This window comes from Bubalus bubalis, chromosome 1, assembly GCF_019923935.1.
Source record: "Bubalus bubalis isolate 160015118507 breed Murrah chromosome 1, NDDB_SH_1, whole genome shotgun sequence".
NCBI lineage: Eukaryota > Metazoa > Chordata > Mammalia > Artiodactyla > Bovidae > Bubalus > Bubalus bubalis.
The window spans coordinates 104,721,254-104,741,786 of NC_059157.1; the positions used below are offsets into that span (position 1 = coordinate 104,721,254).

At 38.1% G+C, this 20,533-nt stretch overlaps 1 protein-coding gene across 26 annotated transcripts in view; it reads right to left on the bottom strand.

Moving 5' to 3' along the window:
* The window catches only part of ZBTB20 (zinc finger and BTB domain containing 20), an 869,399-nt gene that overhangs the window by 391,571 nt on the left and 457,295 nt on the right, over positions 1–20,533 (bottom strand). For all 26 annotated transcript variants that reach the window (XM_045166105.1, XM_045166753.1, XM_045161993.1 and 23 more), the window contains one exon: positions 11,766–11,813. The gene's annotated coding sequence lies outside the window, so the exon portion shown is untranslated. The remainder of the gene's footprint in view (positions 1–11,765; positions 11,814–20,533) is intronic.

The following is a 20,533-nucleotide window of genomic DNA, read 5'->3' on the forward strand; positions in this document are numbered from 1 at the left end:
CTATGTCAAAGAGGCCATCAGAAGTGCAATGTCATCAGGGCCTCTGAGATGTATAGACAGTGCCTCCAAAGATATACATCTGGTAGAGGCTGGAATATTTCTTTTCCAGCTCTGTTCCTCCTTTAGTTAAGAGTTACCCCCACAGGGAAATAAGTTGCCATGCTAGTTCCCCCAAATCCAATATAGATTTGTTGAGCTCTCCCAGCACTAGAAAAGACCCTGGGCCAGAATGTGGAAGAGCACTACAGAGGCTGGAGTCTGGGCTAATACAGAACTGTTTCATTGTGGTTAAAATGAGAGGTGAGCTGAGGGATAACAACAGAATGCCCAATACATTGACTAGAGTAACCTGTAAAGACATCTGGGGATGGGGCATGCTGCTGCTGCTGCTGCTGCTGCTAAGTCGCTTCAGTCGTGTCCAACTCTGTGCGACCCCATAGACGGAAGCCCACCAGGCTCCCCTGCCCCTGGGATTCTCCAGGCAAGAACACTGGAGTGGGTTGCCATTTCCTTCTCCAATGCATGAAAGTGAAAAGTGAAAAGGAAGTCGCTCAGTCGTGTTCGACTCTTAGCGACCCCATGGACTATAGCCTACCAGGCTCCTCCATCCATGGGATTTTCCAGGCAAGAGTACTGGAGTGGGGTGCCATTGCCTTCTCCGGGGGATGGGGCATAGACACTGTGAAATCTGATCTAGCACAATCTGACCTAAAGAATGGTTGAGGAAAGCTTAGATGGACATCTTACTAAATTATATTCCACAGAAAGTGTCTCTGGTTCCTACAAGCAGTCAAACTTTGGGGTAATAAATCCTGACACTGTCCAGCTAAGAAACAGAAAAATGATGATTTGCTCATGGGCCTATCTGATTCTCTGGCTATGAGGTCAAGATTGGACTCTTAGCAGTTCTTATGAAAATCCTGACACTCATTCACCAATTATCTTCTAGGAATTGATGTGTATTGCTCTCCTTGTGTTTCAGGACAGAAATCTTTGAATTGCTTTAGGGGGTTTTTCCAAAAACAGTGATGTAGTTTTGCATCATTTTGTCATGACTGGGCCTACTGAAAATTTCCTGACATTCTGAATTCATGGCAATAATATTTGTGCTGTTGTAGCTGGTTTGTATTTTTTTGTTGTTGTTTTGTATTAAAGTAGAGGAGAAATAAGAAAAGGTTAAGGATTGCATCTAAATGTATTAAGCTTGAAGGCTTCAACATAAATGAAAAGATTTATAGAAAGTTATTAAGACCTTTAAGTTTCTATAAAAATTTCATCATTGCTGACAATATCTACTCTCATTAACTCTGCCCAAGCAGTTCTTGTGTTGCTGTAAGGCTGAAGGTGAGTTTATTTTACAATTTACCAAGCAGTATAGGGGTTTTCTGGAGAATTTTCGTTGGAGGCCCAAGGTTAAACAATAGATATTTTTATGGTTACAAGAGAACATATATATACTCTTCTCTCTTCTATCATAACATATAAGGAAATAACTATTCTTAATCCATAGAAACTGTGGTGGTGGTGATGTGGGTACATTACGGCCCTTTATTGAACATATGTAACTTCTCTTTGACCATGAGTGGACAAGTCTTTTTAAAAGTATACCTGTGGCGGATTCATTTTGATATTTGGCAAAACTAATACAATTATGTAAAATTAAAAAAAAAAAAAAAGTTCTGGGGGGTGGGGAAGAGCTCCAGGGACCACGTGGGCTCTGTCAGTAAGTTCCAGTCTGGGACATCAAATCCAGTTGCACAGAAACCAAATGTCAATATTTATAAAGCTCTTTCCATCTTATATCCTGCTTCCTTTTCTTTTTATGCTTTCTCTTCCCCTTTCTTTCCTCTCTTTTCTTTGATCCTCTTCTTCACTCTATTCCATTTGCTCTCATTTTTCTCCTGCCCACAGTCTGTACATTCTGAAAGAGGATTCAGTGATGGAAAAGAAAGGGCCTCAAACAAAGCTGTCCTCCAAGACAGAGAGCACTCTGGAGGGTGGTGGCTGGAGACTGGAGCCAAGCCCAAGGACTAGTGCTCAGAGAGCCCTGAGACTCTCAACTGAAAGAAAGCATTAGGCTTCTTCAGGCTTGATGGCTGTATGAAGCCTCCGGATTTCAAAGCCTTCCTGGGCTGACAAGGACTTGCTAATTCCAAACATTCTAACCAATTACTCTCACAAAGAACTCTGGACAATAATCAGAGGAGCAGGGTGGGAGTGCTGGGGAGGAACGGCCCTGCAGGTTTTACTCTGCTGCTCTGCCCCTCAACATGGAGTCCATACTCTGCTCCATGAGTAAATAAAAACAGTGCAAAATACAAATGTGCTCAATGGGTCCTCCTGGCTGTCTTATTCTCAGTAATGGGGTACATAGGGACCCTGTCCTGCATTTAGTCCAGTAATTTCTGATGGTGTTAATTAAAAACTTTTGATACTGATTTGAATGGAAAATACCTCAAACAGTGTTTTCTTTATTGAATCACAAGTTCCAAGCCATGGATTATTACGTTAAGCTCTGTCATCAGTGAGACCAATACAAACGCTTTTCATACCATCTGCTTTGACAAATAATAATAATAATAATAATAATAATAGTGATAAATGAGAAAGAAGAGAAACCATTTGGATTGACTCTTTTATTTTAACCTGTGTTTTAAAGGACTAAATTGAAAATCTGTGTCCCTGAATGTGGAACATATGATTTTTTTAAAAATCTTTTTTTTTCAAATCCTTGCAGAACATTCAAATCACCCAATGTTCCAGGACCTGAATTTTTTATATTTTAAAATGGGGAAAGCTGCTTAAAATAAGTGAATCAGCTGCTAAGTGATTTCTCTCTGTCTCTTTCCCTACTCTCCCTTTCAAAAGGCTGGAAAAATACTTAAAATGGTGTATGCAGTTGATATGTGCTGCTTAAGAAGCTTAATATAATTATGGAGGACTCAGACTTTCTATTTAAATACAAGATAGGCAAGGGAAATAGAAGCTGAGTTGTGAGTATGCATCTCTTGTGAGGTATGGGGAATGTTTCCAAACGTTTAATCCACTGAGCAAGGTAAGAGGTGCAAAGCAGTTATCCACAGGTTTCTCTGTCCTCCTGGAAACCTGAGAAATCCAGAGAGCAATGTAAGCGGATCATGTGACAGACGCTGTGCAGGAAGGAAGCAGGTGAAGAAAACTCCACTCTGCAACCCAAAGCTTTTGTGAAGCACTAAGCATACCACCAAAACATCCTAATTGATTTCTAAGATTTGTCTCCAATTTTGTTTTTAATTTTCACTTTATACCAAGGCTTGAAGTCTTGGACACCTAGTTTGAGAGTTCCCTTGCATATCGCCTCACAGATGACATCTTTTCTTTTTCTCTTCTGTGTTTCCATATACCTATCATTTTCCATTTCCTAACCTGTTTATTCAAACTGTCTGTAATATTATCTGAATCCTTGAAAGACCACAAGATTTTCCTTCTTCATCCTGAAGGTCTTCATCACTCTTGCTCTTGTTTTGATTTACAGATCTCTACCAGTGGACAATTCTGAAAGAGATGGGCATACCAGACCACCTGATCTGCCTCTTGAGAAACCTGTATGCAAGTCAGGAAGCAGCAGTTAGAACTGGACATGGAACAACAGACTGGTTCCAAATAGGAAAAGGAGTACGTCAAGGCTGTATATTTTCACCCTGCTTATTTAACTTATATGCAGAGTACATCATGAGAAACGCTGGGCTGGAAGAAGCACTAGCTGGAATCAAGATTGCCGGGAGAAATATCAATAACCTCAGATATGCAGATGACACCACCCTTATGGCAGAAAGTGAAGAGGAACTCAAAAGCCTCTTGATGAAAGTGAAAGAGGAGAGTGAAAAAGTTGGCTTAAAGCTCAATATTCAGAAAACGAAGATCATGGCATCTGGTCCCATCCCTTCATGGGAAATAGATGGGGAAACAGTGGAAACAGTGGCAGGCTTTATTTTTTGGGGCTCCAAAATCACTGCAGATGGTGATTGCAGCCATGAAATTAAAAGACGCTTACTCCTTGGAAGGAAAGTTATGACCAACCTAGATAGCATATTCAAAAGCAGAGACATTACTTTGCCAACAAAGGCCCATCTAGTCAAGGCTATGGTTTTTCCAGTAGTCATGTATGGATGTGAGAGTTGGACTGTGAAGAAAGCTGAGTGCCAAAGAATTGATGCTTTTGAAGTGTGGTGCTGGAGAAGACTCTTTTTTTTTTTTTTAATTTTATTTTATTTTTAAACTTTACATAATTGTATTAGTTTTGCCAAATATCAAAATGAATCCGCCACAGGTATACATGTGTTCCCCATCCTGCACCCTCCTCCCTCCTCCCTCCCCATACCATCCCTCTGGGGTGTCCCAGTGCACCAGCCCCAAGCAACCAGTATCGTGCTTCGAACCTGGACTGGCAACTCGTTTCATACATGATATTTTACATGTTTCAATGCCATTCTCCCAAATCTTCCCACCCTCTTCCTCTCCCACAGAGTCCATAAGACTGTTCTATACATCAGTGTCTCTTTTGCTGTCTCGTACACAGGGTTATTGTTACCATCTTTCTAAATTCCATATATATGCGTTAGTATACTGTATTGGTGTTTTTCTTTCTGGCTTACTTCACTCTGTATAATAGGCTCCAGTTTCATCCACCTCATTAGAACTGATTCAAATGTATTCTTTTTAATGGCTGAGTAATACTCCATTGTGTATATGTACCACAGCTTTCTTATCCATTCATCTGCTGAAGACTCTTGAGAGTCCCTTGGACTGCAAGGAGATCCAACCAGTCCATTCTAAAGGAGATCAGCCCTGGATGTTCTTTGGAAGGACTGATGCTAAAGTTGAAACTCCAATACTTTGGCCACCTCATGTGAAGAGTTGACTCACTGGAAAAGAGCCTGATGCTGGGAGGGGTTGGGGGCAAGAGGAGAAGGGGACGACAGAGATGAGATGGCTGGATGGCATCACCGACTCGATGGACATGAGTTGGAGTGAACTCCGGGAGTTGGTGATGGACAGGGAGGCCTGGTGTGCTGCGATTCATGGGGTCACAACGAGTCAGACACGACTGAGTGACTGAACTGAACTGAACTGAAAGAGGATGAAGTTCTCCATAAAGGCTAAGCACTTTGGCAAGTCTCCTTTCCTTCCCTCCCTCACCACAGGCTGCATTGACCTCACTCTCTTGGAAAAGTTTGCAGAATTGGCCTCCTAGCCTGGTGGGACATGATATGATCCTTCAATAATAACAAAGACAATGATAAAGATAACAGAAAATACTCACAAAGCAGGTGAAGGGAATGCATAGGGCAACAGAACTAAAACTCCAAAAGGGAAACAGGCGTGAGCAAACCACCACCTGAACTCCTTTGTTCACAGAATTTATGATTTTGCTCCCAGAGAAAATTGATAGGTGACATTGTCTATAAAGAACTAGTAAATGTAAATTAACAGATATGAGGCAAATGAATGCACTTCATGATGATTTCCAGCTGAAATGATCTTTTTTTTCCTAAAGACCAAGTTTTTGTTAAACTTAATCCTTACTCTCTTCCTTCCCCAGCAGCAGAAACATCTGGTCGGTTTTAGATTCCCCTTGGATTTCCAACTTCAAAGGGAATTATAAAGAATAACAAATTCTTGTACCAGCAGTAAAAAAAAAAAAAAAAAAAAATTAGAGCAGCAGGAGAGAATGGTAAAATTGTCCTTATTTGACTGCTAGTGACAGGCGCCACAGGCGGAACTAGGAGAAAAGACAAAGGCAGGCTCACCGGGTGACAACCTGAGTTCCTGGAAGAGACTGAATCTTTGGCTATACTCAAATATGCACAGGCTCTTACAAACTCAAAGGAATTTTCTCCTTGCGTAAGTGAAAAAGTATAAAGAGTTAGGAAGGTTAAAAAAAAAGAAATGGGTTCACCTGTACCTGTCACGTAGTAAGCATCAACAAAAGTTTGTTGAAAGAGTGATCAGGAGACAATTGTAAAGATTCACTTAACCTCTGGGTTTTTAACTTAATTTACAGAAAATGGTATGAGGTTCTGATTCCACGAAGGGCTGGATAAGCCATCCCAGAAATAACTCAGGTTCCTAAGAATCCACCAAATCGATCATGTCCTCATAGAAGATCAGACCTCCCAGGGTTTCCAAAAAAGTCTGCTTCTTCCTTGCTCTGGTTCCTTATTAAAGGATGGGCAGAAATCAAAGTCCTACCAGAGTGGAGGAATAGAGTTTGAATGAACTATTGATAACTGTAGTTGTGCCAACTTGTGCTTGACATCACTTTATAGAATTGGATTTATCTTTCTCCTCTGTCATTTTCTTAGCAAAACTGAAATATACTTCTTAGAGTGTAGGTCTTGATGTAATCAGAAATTAGAAAATGAGAACAATTAAAGAAAGTACAATTTTGCCATTGTAATTACTTCTTACAAATAGCCTTTCCTCTTTCCTGTTTTATGTGCATTGTGTACAACAACAATAAACAGATAATCCAATCAACTTGTTTGTGCGTAAAGAGAAAGAGTTAAAAGCTAACGTGTCGTTAAGTAAGTAATTATAAAAGTCTTTAAACTTAGCATTCAGTGGTTATAGATCTCCACATCACAAATACATTAGGTTGATTCATAGTGAAAGCGTTAGTTACTCAGTCAAGTCCAACTCTTTGTGACTCCAAGGACTGTCACCCACCAGGCTCCTCTGTCCATGGGATTCTCCAGGCAATAATAATGAAGTGGGTTGCCATTTCCTTCTTTAGGGGATCTTCCCAACCCAGGGATAAAACCAGGGTCACCGGCAATTTTTGCAGGCAGATTCTTTACTGTCTGAGCCACTGGGGTTGGTTGATTCATAGAATGGCCATCAAAAACTCAAAAAGCAAATGACTTCTGATAAAAAAAAAGTATACATCAATGGCATCTTAAGAATATTTCATAGAGTAGGATAAAATAAATAGAATCAGTTCTCTATGGAGCCCAGCATGATTTGCTAATGGAGTAGTCCCCTCAAAAGCAGACCATCTCAGAGGAAGTTCTATATATCACAGACTTTGAGTAATCTCTAGTGAAGGATGAAACAATGAAGACTTCGCATTTCCAATGTAAAAGAACTGAGCTGGCTGCAAAGTCTTCTCCTTAAATATCTTTGCCTTGAATGGAGTCTTCATCCTTCTCTCACCCCTCTAGGTAAGGAAGAGAATCACCAAAGTTATCTCAGTAAAAGCATGCTGTAATTCCCATCCTTGTGTTAATTGTGTACGATTGTATGTTATGTGTCTGATAAAATCTATCCAAAAAATATGCCAACTTCTTCGAAGATGGGTCTGATGGTGTGAACAAAACATTTTTCTTTTCCTTTTGTAACTATCTGTATTTAAGTCTAAATTAAAGTCTTGGCTTGATGGGGGGGCATTTGCAAAAAATTTCCTGCCCTATTTAAGTAGAATCATCCAACCATGATTTTGAACTATACTACAGGGAAGGAGGTAGAGAATATGGAATACTACTTTATTTCAAAGGGTTGTTTTATAGCAAATGTAAGAATTGAATAAACACCAGACCCCAAGGCCAAGCATAAGAATATGCCACACACACACACCAAGAATCAAACACTATTATTAAGCATAGTAGTAATAATAATAGTATCTGTTATTGTGATGAGACACTTAAGGTTCACTTGGGCATAATGAATAATACTTTAGCTAGAAAGAACTATGGGTAAACTTCCTCTTCTCCCCAAAACCCAGTTTATAGTCTAGGTTTATATGACATGAGCTACATAATCCAACACCACATGTAAGAGAGAATGCAGGAAAAAGTGAAAACTTATGCCTTTATTTCAGTTGTTGTGTTGGCAATATCAATCTTAAAATAATGATGATAAGTTAACTCTTTCCAAATATGGGTATTTTGGGTTATGGTGAAATAGCAGTAGCTTTAAAACAGTATAGTAGCTAGATCCTACCTATCTTTTCCTGGAATGCCCGCTTCAACACCAAGCTGTCAGATACATTTCTGAACTTTTGAAGACATTATAATGATGGTAATGCCAGGCCAGGATAAAGAAAAACAGAAATGATCAGAAGACTGAGGGGAAAAAGACACGAGATGGAAAAAAAAATAGTTCGTATTGTCGACATCGTCCAGTCTAGCAATTTTTACAGATGCTTTCTGTTTGCTTGAGACAGTTTATTGCTTATGTTATTTTTTCTGTTTCTTTTTTTTCCATGTGCTTTCCTCCACCAACTTTGTTCAAAAATATTTTCTATGTGTCCATACTGCAAACCCTCATATCTTTCTAGATTTAGTGCAGTGGAAGAACTCTTATTTTTTTTCCTCTAAGGGTTAAGACACATCAATATTCCAGCTACTCACTTTCAAGGCCAATGGAAAATGTGCTCCTAAGATTAAATAGACCTGAGTAACACATAAATCCAGTTTATACTGATGCAGGATGGTACGCAGTTACTCACATCCTGAATCTCTGATGAGGGGAATACACCTGTTGGAACCGTCACTGACCTGCAGGTCAAAGACAGCCAGGCAGGATAAAACCTTCACTACTGGTCCTCTGCGGACAGCCTCGTTGCATGAAGCATTCATCCTTGTGGATTTGGGTGTATAGGAGGTGGTCTAGCTATAGGAAACTGACTTGAGGCTCTTTAAATATTCTGAGGATAAACTAGAGTAATACACATAGGCACAGAGGCAATGAGTACCCCTTGTTCTGCAATGCACCATCTCCCTCTATGCCCACTTTCCCAGACATAGTGCTTTTTTTTGAAAAATTATTCAGACTATTAATGTATAATTCCTCCCTTTTCAGACTTCTTAAGTGTCCCCTTAGGAAGAAGCCTTTTGTTTTGGCCAATTAAAACAAACAAAAAATACCTATAAATGTTTAAATCCGGTGTTACATTTGGTTTAAGTAGGTTCGCCATATTTATCTAGGATGTGTTGGGTGCAGCCATGCTGGACTTCTCAGTAGTCAGAAGGTTACGTTTCCTTTCACCTCAAATATGGAATTATATACAGCACAGAATATATCCGATGATGAGTGTAGTTAATGTGGTATTGATCTGGCATTCAAATCATCATCCTAAGTTTGAATCAAAGGAAAAAAAAATACCTCCCCCCCAAAAAAACCCCCAAAAAACTCATCCAGGAAACCTAGCCAAACTTGTAAAATATCTCTGTAGTCAACTAACTTGCCCTTTGGCTTACAGATGTGCATAAAAATATTTTGAAACACATGTCTGAGATTTTATGATCAATGTTTACGTTTCAGAAAATATGACAGTAACACTCAGAAGAAAAATACTCCTCTATATAATGATCTGAATGTTTTTAACATTAAAATGTAGAAGGTTCTAATGGGCCTGAAATATTGATGGGCCAAATGCTATAATGACTGGGGTTTGCTTCAGAAAAACATGGAGATAGCATAGGAAAACAACAGGCCATGGCTTTAGTCACTGGTCAAGCTGGGTCATGAGCACATGGGATTCATGGTAGCGATCTGCCTACACTCATGTATTTAAAATTGTTCACATAAACAATTTAAACATTTATACTGATTTGAACTTTCATTTACTTACAATTTATTGACTGATTCATTTACTTTTTATATATAAGATTATGGAAACAAAATATAAAAACGAAAATAAGAAAATACTCTTGGACATTTAGGTGAAGTAAGCTATTCTTCTTCAGAAACAGTATATATTTATTTAAAATGATGGTTATAAGGACTATGTAATTACATGTAGAATTCTTAGGTTAAATTTTGAAAGCAGGACATAAAATTATATGGAAAGTATGATTACAGCACGTTTTAAAAAATATATCCTCAGGGGAAAATGAGAGTAAAGAAATATATCAAATGGTTATTAATGGTTGGATTTAAATTATAGAAATAATTACTTTAATTTTTCTTCATTTTACTCCAATGTGTTTTTTCAAATTATTTTTAATAAGCATATATCATTTTAAAATGAAAATAAATATTTATTCATTAGTGGATAAGATGTGCTCTCCTTTCCGAAGGAGCTTTTCATTTACTAAAACAGAGAATCTACAAACACCCAGCATTGCCCTGATAGTTTAAATCTTCATACCTAGATGTGAAATACACCCATCAGATTTTATCTGATCATAGAAACATAAAGAGCTTTCTGTGTGTTGGATAGAAATAGGAGAGGAACTGGTTTCTTTGCAAGCCAGAAAAAGTGTGACATTCAGGCCATTTTGTGATGAGATCACTTCACAATGAATGCAAAGGGAATGACTAAAGTTACCCAATGAGCCTCTCCCTTGAGTTCTAAACATTCACACTGATAGGAGTTTCTTTTCGGGCAGCATAACAAGCAAAGTTTGAAGTGAGAGTAGGGAGTTACAACCTAAAGGCTTGTGCCCTTCACTGGCAAGATGGGTACCTTCAGAGAGACAGATAGATGTACAATAGAACTAGAAACAAAAATAAAAGAAGAAACAAAAAGGAAGCATTCATCCTTGTGGGTCTGGGTGTATAGCAGGTGGTCTAGCTATGGGAAACTGACTTGAGGCTCTTTAAATATTCTGAGGATAAACTGGAGTAATATACACAGGCACAGAGGCCTATCTATTGTACAGATAGATGTACAATAGAACTAGAAACAAAAATACAGTGACATCTGTAGATTATGTGCAATAGATATGGAGAGTCTCTGCTAGAAAGCTATCTTTATTACCCAAGAGATTATTTCCCTCATCTTATGCACATTCATACAAACAGAAATCAAGAGTATAGGTGCTAAAATTTTGGAGAATATGATGTTCAAAACTAAATAGGCCTGGCCAGGGCCAGGCAGAATATATTCAGATGCCAGGCAAGTCACCCTTTCACTCTTTCCTCTCTGGTATAACTGTCAGTGCATTTCTATGCAGGCTAATCTCTAGTACACTCAACTCTTTCAGGTCCTGTCTTGATGATGTTCTACCAATATTCCCTCAGTCCAGACCTGCACTCTCCTCCCAGCCACTGAACTCTCAAGAATTCCTGAAACTCTGATTTTTAAAACTTTACAAATTCTCACAAGACACATAGACCTTGTTTCAAACCTAGGTTCCCTTGCAGCCTTGATGTTGATCCTCTTACTTAACTGGTAATGTTGGTGGTAGTGGTGAGGGTTTCATGTCCCTTGTGTTGGTGGGTATACACAGGAGCAATCATTGATTCACACGAAGCAAATGCATTTCAAATTTGTAGTATATCATCAAATAATAGCAGGTAATTCAACACATCATAAAATATGTTTGGAGAATTTTGTCTGCATAAGGCAAAAACACCCAGTGTTCCACATGGAAACATCCATGTTCAGCTTCACCAAATCACCTTCTTGGTCCACTCAGGGGACTCCTTTGGAAATAGACCTATATTATCTCCAGAGAGTTTTTCAAGCAAGTCCTTTGAATACTTCCTCCCCCATGCAGCAAAATCAGTGTAAACTGTCTGCTGAACTCTGTGACGATAGGTTCTTAAGATCATGTTTCTTACCATTCTAAACGATGGTATTTCAAATGAATAAATAGGAAATGGAACAGGTACTCTTCACCAATGTCAAAGTACTTTCTGTTCAAATCTAGCATTTGAGGTGGTGGACATGCCACAGTTTTAGGTCTAATTCTTTCTGAGGTTGGGAGAAATATATTTGACTTCTGTGCACCTCAATATTTTGGGCCGCCGTTTAGAGATGATGAAAAGTTGCTTACCAGATAGCAATGTCACGAGGAATATCCAGTTAGTGATAGTGAAGCATTCTGAAATGAAAAGAATATGGTAAAATGTATGACAACATGGCAATCATAGAAAATAACACATTTACTTCTCACTCAGGACACTGACATACTGACACTATATAAAAATAAAGGATGCTCCCCTTTGGGAATGAAAATACAACTGCACCCTGAGAAAGGGCTTTTGTATTTGCCTGTGTGTTTTAACTTTAAGGCTCTAACCAGTTGTAACCAGTTGTGAAAGACTTGCTGCCTATTTCTGTAATTCACTGTAACTTGTGTTGAGAAAGTTATGTTTTATGGTTAATTATCCATGGTCTGTTTAAAAAAATAAATCAAACCATTGTGAACCACCAGGATTTGCAGCTTCATTTGAACTTCACTGTACTTTTGATTAAACATTTTGTAAATAAAAACAAACTGGTTTCTCCTTGTTTGGGGTTGTTTGTTCCTTGTGTTCTGGATATAAATATTGCGGTAAGAGTGGTGGAACAAGCTATGGATTATTTACCCCTGGTTTCATGAGTTGTGAGTTACTGGCCTTATCCTCTTTCATGTGTATAAATAAATGTATAGCATTATATTCCAAGTCCTGTAAGACAACTGGAATGAGTGAACTGAAACCTTTTAAAACCAAAACCTTTTATGCTAAGTCACAGAGCAACAAAACAAACCCCAAATTAACATTTAAAAAGCTTCTACTGTGGAGAAACAAAATCCCCAAATATTATATAATCTGCATTTTTAAAATTGCTTCCCTAACAAGCAGCAAGTCTATCAACAATTCCACATGGAGGTCTTTCCACTGCTTTTATAATGGAGATGCCATAGACGGTTTTACCAGAGATCACCTCCCACCCACAATATCACCATCAGAATGAAGCCCTGAAAATAACCAGAATGATAACTTAAGCCAAAATTGATTTAGAAAGATCAGAAGTTACTGTAGCTAAAGATAATGAAACATTATAAAAGAAGAATTCTGTATAAAACTTGTCATCATCCTATGACTTATATAAATAAAAGAAGCCTAAAAAATAATTGCCTAAGCAAAGTGAGTAAAGTCAAGATTCAAAAGACCTTGTGGCAGAGTGTAAGAGGAGTATATTTGAGACCCATAATCATATGGCCCTAACACTGCATATGAAACTCAATAAGGATCCCTAAAGTACCTTGCGCAAAATTATGTTTGTTAAACAATCCAATGGTCTGTGCATCACTGACCATTAAAAAGGACCTCCAGGAAAGATATAAAATTTCTTTCTGCAATTTGTTATTTTTTTAAAAAAGATAGAGACAGGATAATAAGGTCTTTCTTATAAAATGGGGTGGTCGCCCCTGACTGAAGTTTGAAGAGCACTGTATTTTATCTCATCTGACCCCTTTATTACTATCATGGCTTACTGCTTACTTGCGTAAGCTCTAAGAGGGGACAGTCACTGCAGCTCACCAAAATATTTAGGTAAAATATTCCTAAAGCAGCTACTATGTGCTGGGCACAACTAGAGTGATTCTTGTTGAAAGAGTATAAGTTAGTGACTGAGGTTCTTGTTGAAACATTTAAAAATATCTATTACTATTGCCAATAGCAAAGAGAAGCCAGGTTTACCCTAAGAGTTGTGAAGGACTTCTGAAAAATTAAAAGAAGTTTAAATTTTGCCCTATCTTCCTGTATGCCTGGAAATAGAAAGCTTAGGCTTGTCAACCCTTCCTAGGCCTGGATCCCGTACTGCAGAAGAAAAGCTAGAAGTAGCTTACAAGTTCCCAGGGCCATGGTTACAACCAAGAAAGAGTGCTGTTCAAAAGCAGCTGGAATTAATGGGGCATTGAAAGGTCAATTCTTCCCTAAGTATGTTTCAGAGAGTGCAAAAATCGACTGAGAGGGAATTGAAAGTTATTCTGATAAACTGAGGCAGGAAAAAGTCCAAATATGCTTTACTCAAAGATGTTTTCCCTACTCTTTTGATAACCAGATAGCTCCAAATATTTTTGACAATCAAGAAAATGCTCCTCCATAGAGGAATAAGGTTTCATCTAAATTCAAGCAAACCTGTTTGAAAATCAGGGTATTCTAAATGATTCCCTGTATACAGAACTGTAGACCAAAACTAAGTGTTTGGCTACAGATTAATCATGTTAAAATTACATTATAAAGAAACATTTTACATGGTGCAGTATTCAATTTGATAATCAAGTACACACACACACAAAACTGCCTATTGGAATCCACACTTACCTACAATTGAGAAAATCACAATTCAAAAAGATTAATGCACCCCAATGTTCATAGCAGCACTATTTACAATAGCCAAGACATGGAAAAATCCTAAATGTCCATTGACAGATGAATGGACAAAGATATGGTATATTTATACAGTGAAATACTACTCAGTCATAAAAAGAATGAAATATTGCCTTTTGCAGCAACACGGATGGACCTAGAGATTATCATACTAAGTGAAGCAAGCCAGACTGAAAAAGACAAATATCATATGATATCACTTATATGTAGAATCTTAAAAAAAAAATGATACAGAGGAGTTTATATTCAAAACAGAAATAGATGCAAAGACATAGAAAATAAACATGGTTACCAAAGGGGAAAAGGGGAAAGAGATAAATTAGGATTTGGGGATTAATATATACTCACTATTATATATAAAATAGATAACCAACAAGGACCTGCTGCACAGTAGCAGGGAACTATACTCAATATTTTATAATAATCTATAAGGGAAAATAATCTTAAAAAGAATTATATATAACTAAATCACTTTGCTGTATAACTGAAACTAACACAACACTGTAGATCAGCTATACATTAATAAAAAAGATTAAAAATATGAAGGACACAGAAAAGATATATGTGTAAATATATATGTGAATATCTTGCTTAAAGACTAGAATATTGTGACCAATTTTCATTATGTTTCACAAACAAATCTGTCTGAATTATAGATTCTTTCAAGGAAAAAAATCTGAAAGGAAATGTATTTACAAAATACTTTAAAAACATATGCAAGCTTAATCATTATTCATATTCAGACAACGAAAGATGTGCCCATGTCATCATACATACAGAGATAATACAACCCCAGTGATCTTGATCATTCAGTTGTTACAACAGTGAACCACATATTTAGATAATGAAACCTGAAAAACCAGACAAAACTCTCCTGGCTTTGATTTTTATCTTTATGCACCAGGTTTTTCCATACAAAAGGAATCCAAAATTCAATAGCTAACATATAAGAGAAAGTCAAACAAACTAGGAAATAGCCTGAATCTTTCATAAAAAGTATAGAAAAATCTACCTTCTTCCTTTAGTAAATCAAATGAACCAATTCCATACAGCCTTACCATCCAGAAGTAAAGTATGATCTAAAGGAATGATACTGATCCCAAATACACAGTGATCAAGAGCTTCGGTAGTTCCTACTCAGATCCATCCTCTCTCCGGCCCCGTTTCACTTTTCCTGATTGCATTAAGAACCCTCAGAACTACTGGCACACCACTCCTTACATACCTGGTCTTTCCTCTAGCAGAAACCTCAGAGTGCCTAATGCTGTGCTCACTAGCATTTTGTATCTATTTGAAAACCATTTGATAGGCAGAAGCTGAAAGGGAAGAACAAAACCAACCTCCAAAGACCTCTAAACTCCCTCATCAGACAAATGCCTGGTGCCCAGAGGACATCAGCCAGTTAAGTGAAACAAAATATTGTAACAGGGAAGGAAGACTGATAAACCTCCTACAAATCTCACCATGTCCCCATTTGGGAAGGGAGTTACTCCAGTGAAAAAGTAGGGGGTATAGCAAAGAAGTGAAGAACAACAACAACAAAAAACACTTTATTATACATTGGAGACTTAAAGGCAGTGCAATGATCCAAAGGTGTTCCAGGGAATAGTGCGACAGAAAGTTCTAAATGAGAATTCCAGAAACTACAAGTTCTTAAATGGATCTGTTGTTTAAGGGATGAATTCTGTAGGGAGTTTGAATTAAGTGTCTGCTGTAGCATCTAGATGTTTTCTCTTTCATTAAGACTTTGGGGTTTGAATATACTTTGTCATGAGAAAAAAAACTGTAGGGCTTTATCCAGCCCCCAAAGTAAAAAGCAAGAGAAAGACAGGGTTTATATAACCAGCTTTTTACATAAATATTACATCAGGATACATTTCAAATGAAAACACACACATACACACACACAGCTGTCTTCCTTATCCTTTCTATTTTAAAATTCATTTCTTACTTTAAATGTTGTTGATTTTTCACAAAATAAGTAAAAACCAAGTCAGCATTAAACACCTCAGAATAATTTTAGTCTTATGTTACCTGGAAAATTTACCACATCATGGAGGGTCACAAAATCTTGATTTAAAGCCAGTGAAGGCACTGACAATTATGGGATGTTTTGCTGCAGCTCGGGGCAACTAGAAATGGTCATGAATGTTAGCTAACTCCCTTCTCAACAGTCTGAAAAAAGGGAAAAAAAAACTGTAAGTTTTCCCCATCTGTTATTTCCTTTTTTTTTCTTTTTGGCTGTGGAAAAGTAAAATTATGCAAGAGCTTTTGAATGTAAAGGCTGTGTGTGCTTTTTCCCTTTTTGTCTCTGTGTACCGGTTATGCGATGTTGCGTAACTGAGTACAGAGTAGGCGGTTAGCGTTTACTATTGATTTACACTATGCCATCTAATGAATTCAGAACACTAAAAAGAAAGGAGCAGGAAGGCAGGGAAGAAAAAAGAGAAAGAGAGAAACAGGGAGAGGAAAAAAGGACCAAACAGAGGGGAGAGAGTAACAGTCAATTAGAGAAACAATTCTAATAACTGGAATAGTTTCATTCTTATTACCTTTAGCTCTGATTTTCAGTTATTGTTCAGGTCTCAGAAAAACGGATTTGAGTTAGTGACCCCAATATTCTGATCGTATGTCTAATGAGGATTACTGGCAGGAGAGTGTCTGAAAGTACTAATGTGTCAAATCACTTGAAAGCAATTCCACTGCATTGTCAGACTTCTCCATATGCTCCTGTTGTCATTCTCTCGATACCTTTGGGAATCCATACCTGCGCTAGCCAGTGCTATGGTCTAACTAGTTTACCTAATAGCAAACATCATTTGAAAAACACACAGAGATATCACCAGGGCAAAGAGAAATATCTTCAGTTTTACCCTTCCCCTTTAAAAATACATGAAGAATGCATATGGAAATCTTTGAATAGGTCACTATTTTACTTTGGAAGAACGTATAAGTGAAAGTCGCTCAGTTGTGTCCGACCGACTCTTTGAGACTCCATGGACTATACAGTCCATGGAATTCTCCAGGCAAGAATACTGCAGAAGGTAGCTGTTCCCTTCTCCAGGGGATCTTTCCAACCCAGGGATCGAACCCAGGTCTACCGCATTGCAGGCGGATTCTTTACCAGCTGAGCCACAAGGGAAGCCCTGGAAGAAGATATATACACATTATTTGACTAAATAGAACAGCCCAATATAGGGCAATGAAAGAGAAACAGTCAATGAGAAAAGATTCTAAACTGATGAAGATGCTTGTAAGAGAAATTTCAATGATTTCTAATATTGTGCTTATGGAGAGCACCTAAAATTAACTTTTGATCTGGATGACTACAGGCATCTCCAGTCTTCTGAGCCTGTCTGATGCTTCTTGTGCCACATAATGAGTTCCCAAAGCTGAGGCTAGAAAGTATGGGTGAAGTTGACTGTGCTGCTAGGCACAGGACCATCCTGTACCTGAGTACCCTCCTATGGCTGAGGACAATCACTAAGTGATAAAAAGAAATAGAAATTCTCTTTATTAGCAGCCAGTTAGAGAGCAAGGCAGTACCCTTCTTGAATGTGTTTGTAAATGGTGACTAGAAAAAAATCACAGGAGGTCACCTAAAGGAAAGAACAAGAGTTTGAGGTTACATTTCTGATCCTCCAATGTTCTCTTTTCTCCCATTTTAGCTTAGAAAATAAAAATAGATGCCTACTCCATCCATTTTTCAAGGATGATTCAATGACTGGCAGCCATGTGCCTACAGTTTATACCTAGTACCTAGCACAGTGCTTCGGAGAAGGCAATGGCACCCCACTCCAGTACTCTTGCCTGGAAAATCCCATGGACTGAGGAGCCTGGTAGGCTGCAGCCCATGGGGTCGCTAAAAGTCGGATACGACTGAGCGGCTTCACTTTCACTTTTCACTTTCACTTTCACTTTTCACTTTCATGCATTGGAGAAGGAAATGGCAACCCACTCCAGTGTTCTTGCCTGGAGAATCCCAGGGATGGGGGAGCCTGGTGGGCTGCCATCTATGGGGTTGCACAGAGTTGGACACGACTGAAGTGACTTAGCAGCAGCAGCACAGTGCTTGGCACATTCTCTATGTTCAGCAATACTTGTTGAAACAGTAAAATGGTTATGGAAGAAAGAGCCCAGTAGGAATAGTATACTAGAAAAGCCTCAGAAAACATATGTCAAAGATTTACAGAAAATCTTAGGCTGTGCTTAGACTGTAGACACAAAATAATGATGTAGATAAAGTGTCAAACAGTTATTTGGGGATCAGTTGACTTTAGTTTCATTTTATTAGAAACAAAGCTTAACAAAATTGCAATACTAGTAATATCAGCAAAGTTTTGTGTTCATTTCCACCATCCCTTTGGACTATTTTTCATTTCAGTCTTGGGCACAGAAAAATCCATTTTAATTTCCATGGACACATTCTAAAGGAAAAGTCATGGGATAGCAACATAATTCATCTTTTAAAAAATCCTGAGAAGAATGCAGCCATTTAGTAATGGGGGAAAATATAGCTTTTTGTTGAAGGGCAAGGCAGGTTGAGTTTTGATTAGGTTATGTAAATTTAAATTAATAGAAGGGCAACCAAGAATGTACTGATTTCCATTTTCTTGGTTACACAGGAGTTTTAAATTTCTGGATTAGAAAGTCAGAAATGCCATCTTTCAGCTAATTGGTGAATAAGACCTTTAGAGAAAGAGTTGCAAGTATAATATTCCAGTTGAAGATTTAACTAAAAGTGTGTTTGGCAATGGTAGCCATAGTACTTTCTATAAAGTGGGGCTACCTTCTTGTTAACTCATCTGGGACTAAGCATGTACAAATCAGTAAAAACTTCCCAAAGTTTTTTTTTTTTTTTATCATTAGTATGATCTAATCTAATTCAGAACTTCCTTCATCAAGCATCCAAGCAGCAGGTCAACAAGATCATTCCATGTGCTGCTTCATTTCATGGATTCTTAAAAGTGGATGAGACTATGCCTGGACCCCTTACTTTGTATGTGAAGATTATGATGCTCAGAAGGTAATTTTCTCAGGAGTTTATATTTTGAGACAGAGCTGAGACTTGTACCTAAGGCTCACAGCTCATTTCTCCACAGGACACAGTAAGTCAAAGTTGCATAAAGTGAATCTTATTTTAAATGCTATAAAGAGAGATTTCAAAAGATTTTATATAAGATAAAGACTGCTTACATTATGTAAAATGTTCCCCTCAAAGCTATCTTATAATTTTCCATCTTTAATCTGAGTCTCCTCTTCCTCCCCTTTTTCTTCCTCCTTATTCTTTAGACCTTTGGACTGAGTCTCTCTTACTCTGTTTCTCACTCATTTATCTCTATACCTGGCTTTACCTGGTGACTCAGATGGTAAAGAATCTGCCTGCAATACAGGAGCCCCAGCTTCAATTCCTGAGTTGGGAAGATCTCCTGGAGAAGGAAATGGCTACCCACTCGATTCTTCTTGCTTGGAGAATTCCACGGACAGAGGAGCCTGGTAAGCTATAATCCATGGGGTCGCAAAGAGTCAGACGTGACTGAGTGACTTACACACACTGGCTTTAAAATTTTCCCTTTTTCTCACTTTTTATCTGCTTCTACGTTTATTTATTAGTCTTCTTCATAAAAAAGATTTCTTTTTTTAAATGTGTTTTGAGAGTCTCAGAAATCTTAAAGGATGAAAAGGTTTGGGTTTAGCACTATACAATAAATAGGTATTTGGTATACATTTAAATGTTTTATAAACTGAAACAAGGTGCTGACAACCTGAGGGTAACCTACAGCTATAGACTCTGCCTGTGTGTCCAGACCTCCAAACTGCTGGGGAGGAAAGTGAGCCTTGTGTTACAGGAGTCTCATTCAAGATAGAGAGCAAAGGCTCACAATCTCCAAACACAACCACTCATTTTTCTATCACATCAGTTTCCTTTTCTTTCTTTCTATTCCACAGTCACAACTATTTTGAGACTGATTGTGGCATAGCAGGAAGAGATCCAGGGAAGTCCTAGTGACTTAATGTGGTTTAATGACATTGGCCAAACTCTCAATGCCAGAAAAAGACAGAGAGTTGCATACTAAATCTGCAGATACACAGAAAGTGAAGTCTGAGGAGGTTCAAAGTGAGCTTAGATCTGATAAAGAGATCTCTGTATAACAGGGACATTGCTGCAAGAATCATTTAGATTGTGTCATTGTTTCCTTTATAAAGCTTAACTCCTGTGGGGTTTACAATTCAGTTAAAATGATTGGCTCTAGGCTGAAATGCAGCTGTAGATATCTTAGAGTGGGAGGTGTCCCCCCTCCCCGCCCTGCTTATTCCCTAACAAAGAAGGTATACAGCAACTATTTAGCCATTTCAATGACATCTCCAATACTTTGGCCACCTGATGCAAAGAGCCAAATCATTGGAAAAGACCTGATGCTGGGAAAGATAGAGCGCAGGA